At 26.8% G+C, this 5,000-nt stretch overlaps 1 long non-coding RNA gene across 5 annotated transcripts in view; it reads right to left on the bottom strand.

Annotated features, from left to right (window-relative positions):
- Positions 1 to 5,000, bottom strand: part of LOC122636985 — a 16,429-nt gene that overhangs the window by 6,948 nt on the left and 4,481 nt on the right. The gene's annotated exons all lie outside the window — the stretch shown is intronic.

The following is a 5,000-nucleotide window of genomic DNA, read 5'->3' as shown; positions in this document are numbered from 1 at the left end:
TCGACTTTTTTTTATCCGATATCTGTGCAAACCTACCTTTTGTATACATATTTTCATTGAAAACTTTTCTCTACCTATCTGTCGATTTAATCCAAGCGATTGTAAAAATAGAAATAATAAAACGTGTAAATAACGAATCAGTCGCCATTATTTCAAAGGAAAATTTTTCATTCATAATTTTAATCGTAACGAGATAAGGAAGATATATGTTTCATTATTTTTTATCAAACTATATATATATTGTTTAATAAAAAATTGTTTTATTATTCAATTATTACTTATTATTTAACTAATTGTTGTTGAACTAAAAAGTATAATCAATGTGTATTATATTTAATACTTCAATCACACACACAATTTTTTATTGTATTAAATTACTATATATGTATGTATAACTTTTGTACAAGTAAGGATTTATACGTATAGAAATGTACAAAGGGAAATAGAGAGAGAGAGAGAGAGAGAGAGAGAGAGAGAGAGAGAGAGAGAGAGAGGGAGGGAGAGAGAGAGAGAGAGAGAGAGACATATGGTGCATACTCAGGTGGAACGAGGCCAAGCTTTACTGTAGCCAGCGCTGAGCGCCAGTATGAATCGAAGAAAGCCAACGAATTCAAGAAAATATATATATTAAAACAAAACTTTTCATTTGTATATCTCATATTTTAGTTCACATATTAAATACTATATATATAATAAATACATATATATATTGTATATAATATAATATATATAATACATAAATATATATATATATATTTATAGTATTCTAATAAAAATAAACGTGTCCTATAAATTGTGTTATGCAAATCTAATTTCGGACGAAATGTTAGAATATTTCATTATTGGAATAGTTTCAACCATGATGTCTACACAGAAAACTTTTACATAAAAATAAAAATTAGAATGAGAATGAGAATATAACGAAGAAAGAAAATAATGGACGCCGAAGTCGTACGATTTCATGTAAGAACCCTGGGTTTTATCTCAGAGAGAGAGAGAGGGAGAGAGAATAGTGAGAGAGTGAGAGACAGTAAAAAAATGCTATTATGCTTGTTTCTAAACCGTTAGCTAAAGAATAGAATATAAAAACTGAACAAATATCTAAAGCTATGACTGTTGTACAATATCTACATTATGTTGCATAAGTATTTGGTGTATGCCAGTTGAATAATATATAGAATTATTTAGGTTTATCATAAGTCAAAAACTAGTTATAGAAACACACATATACGTACAATTTAAGATATTCTTGTATTAAAACTGTAATATTTCCTTGGCTAAAATTAAAATAAGTATTCTGATCATGCCAGTTATGAAATAAGACGCATTGAACTTTGCCTCTGTATGCTAGTCAAATAGTTCAGAATTATTTAGCTTAATCGAATGAAATACTAGTCATATATAATTACACAGATTTTTATATCCAAATTATCATTTTTATTTGATCAAGATAAAAATAAATATTGTAATCATGGAGATTATGAAATAAGATACAAAAAAGAAAAGAAAAGAAAAAAACTAAAAAAAAAAAAAAAAGGACTGTACATTGAACTTTACTTTGGTATGCATATATGAATGAAAAACTAATCGTAGATAATTAAACATAGATTTTTTTTACCGTAATCTATAATTTTTATTTAACCAGAATAAAAATAAATATTGCAATCATGCCGGTTATGAAATAAAAAACAAAAAAGAAAACAAAGGAAGTATTAGAATTATACATTGAATTTATACATGAATTAGTATACTAATTGAATAATCTTGAATTATTAAACCTTATCATATGGAAAACTAGTTGAATATAACCACATATGTATATTTTTGTATGACAATTATCATACCTCTTTTCAGTTAGAATAAAAATAGATATTGCATTCGTTTGAGTCATGAAATAAAACGCAGAAAAAGAAAGTAAACAAAAAAAAAAAAGAGAAAAGAAAAAAAAAGAAAAGAAAAGAAAAAGATATTAAAATTGAACCTCGAACTTTCTTACATAATCGTAATTGTTGGTACAACAAAAAGTCTATATTTCCATGAAAAAGACTAGGCTTGGCTAGCCGTCGCTAACAAAACGTTTTCCTCGATCAAAATACTTTGAAGATAATTGATAATAATTTATTACAATAGTTTTACTCGACCAAATCGTATAATAACGTATATATAACGATAACAATAATAATTATTAATATTATTATAATTATAATTATAATAATAAAACTATAAATTTGAAATCATATGTTCGGTCATATTTTCATTAGATAAAAAAGTGCGTTGAGTGAAGTCGGCTTTTCAATCGATATTTCTCTCTCTGTCTCTATCTCTCTTTCTCTCTCCCTCTTTTTCTTTCTCTCATGGTGTTGCCGACGGACCGTCGCTTACATGCAAGTATATGTGTGTGTGTATGTATGTATATATATATATATAACTACTAGTTTTTAAAGCGGAAGTAGCTCGAACGAGTAACCACATTTCTCAACGCAGTCATTCCTATTGGCTACTAAGTTGAACATGTATAGGGAAAACATACAGATAATTTCAATGTTTTAATTATCTTAAAAGAAACATTAAGAAAAGATTTTAAAAAAGAAGAAATAATAATTTTCTAACTTGTATTGTAAGTATGCCATAAAAATGGATTGAACGAACGAGCGAAAAAATCATTTCAATATTTTTGTGATCATATGGGATTTACCAAGAAGAAACTTTAAGAGAAGACGAAAAACAAAATAAGTTATAATAGTTCACTGATCTCTTATTAGAAAATATATCGTAAAAACAGTAGAAATAACGATGGCAAAATACTGACGCCATTTTATAAAAATGAAGAGAACATAAAAATGGCCGTCGATCGTGTTTTGTTTCGTTTCGTTGGTTTTTTGAAAAAGAAAAAACGTGGCGAAGAGTTATCGGGCGAAAATCTATAAAATATATGACTTTATTCTGCCTTTATTACTTATTGATTGATCGAAATCAATAAAAGTAGTTCCGATCGATGATAAAATAATTCAATGTAGCTACATTAAAGATAATAATCATTTATTAATTCATTTATTAATCATTATTATCAAGAAACCATTGGGAATTCTTAAGAGAACGTTCATCCTAAATCAATAATTAGTGAGAAATAAACGAATGAGAGAAAAGAAGGGAGACAGAGAGAGAGAGAGAGAGACAGAGAGAGAGAGAGAGAGAGAGAGAGAGAGAGAAAATTGGCAATTTAAAAAATAAAATTATACTCTCTTCTTCTTTGACCTCTGAATCATAATTATCCTTATCAGCTTACTACGAGAGAACTTCGATAACATGTTATTGATAGTAATGCAAAGTTATGAAATAATGTCTTCTTTCTCCATATCTCTCTCTAGCTTTCGTCACTTTTTACTATATTATACTAAGTAATAACTATAATATATTATAGTAGTACTATACTAAAATATACTATATCAAATGTATAACTGTTTTAGTAACTTATATTAGTATCATTATACTATAAATTAAAAATTTATGATTATGATAAATTTGGTCATAGCATTACTTATATTTAGTATGATTTTACATTGTATGATACGTTTTGGTGCGTGTGTGTGTTATAAATTTCACGTTATATAATTTTTGTATACGATATTAAAAAGAAAAAAAAAAGGAGAAAAAACCCTCGAAAAATATTTATTTATTAATAGTAACAGAAAATTTTTGTTCTCTCATCGAAACCGTTTACGTATATCAATTTACAACAAATCAAACTTTATTGATAAAACAAAGGGGACTCTCTCAATGATACTTTTAAACGCTTTTTCAATAAAAATTCCTATCTCGTTACACATTTGTCCTTCGTAGTTTCGAAATTTACACTTTCTAGCAGCTCGATATGTGTATGTGTATATATATATATATATCGTTCTAATAAAAACACGCGAATATTTTAGTGACAAAAAATTCTTAACATCGATTTATTATCACATATAATAATTATATCTATTCGACTACGATAGTTTCAAAGTTCCCTTCTTTTGTACTCATAATAAAGATTGAACCATTCATAACCTCACTTTCTTTTCATATTAACATACAAATTAAATTGTGTATGATGTGTGTGTGTCTATAAATAGATATATTAAAGATATAGTTCTCTTGTATGGTTAACAAATATATTTAAATATTTATATTTATTAACAATTAAGTTTGAAGCAATAAAATGTGATAATACTTTTGAAAAATACAGATACATAATTGTACGACTTCTAAATACCATGAAGTTAGAGAAAATTAAGTAGAAATGAATTTGCGATGCTCTTCTTGTTGAAAATGAAAAGAAGAATCAATTTGAAAGTTTTATCATGTTAAGAAAGTTGCACATGTAAATAACAAAGTTGTACAACTTTCAAATTACACAGATGCCGAGATATAGGCGTGTATAGAAAATTAAATCCAAATGAATAATCCTCGACAATTTTCTTATTGGAAACTAGAAAACAAATCTAAGAAGAACATAACCAAAAAAAAGATCCAACAAAAGAAAGATAATCTTACTCAAATTTTCTTTCTCCAAGACACTCTTTCAATAATAAATATATCAACTAATCCTAAACTCGGACAGTAAAAAAACAATACTTCCATTCAATTAACTTTATTATTACACGCTTTATTAAACCAGAGTATCTTTCTTCCCATACTAAACTATCCTAAATTCACGTAAAGAAAAAGAAAAAGAAAAACAAAAACGAATCCACGAATACAATAACTCACATATTACGTTAATGTCCCTAATCTCATAAATTTCATCGTTACACTGTAAAAACAAAAAAAAATTAATAAATAAAAGCCATCCAAGAAAATTCACCCAAATAGATTTAGAAAATGCGAAAATAATTGGATAAAATTGAGGACGTAAGTATAAATTATAGCTTAAAGAAAATAGTATAAATATGGAGCGACGAATAGAAAGAAAGAGAGAAACAAAGAGAGAGAGAGAGAGAGAGAGAGAGAGAGAGAGAGAG

The sequence above is a fragment of the Vespula pensylvanica genome, chromosome 24, assembly GCF_014466175.1.
Source record: "Vespula pensylvanica isolate Volc-1 chromosome 24, ASM1446617v1, whole genome shotgun sequence".
In the NCBI taxonomy this organism is placed as follows: domain Eukaryota; kingdom Metazoa; phylum Arthropoda; class Insecta; order Hymenoptera; family Vespidae; genus Vespula; species Vespula pensylvanica.
The sequence above is the reverse complement of the archived record's forward strand: the minus strand, read 5'-3'. Positions and strand labels throughout refer to the sequence as shown.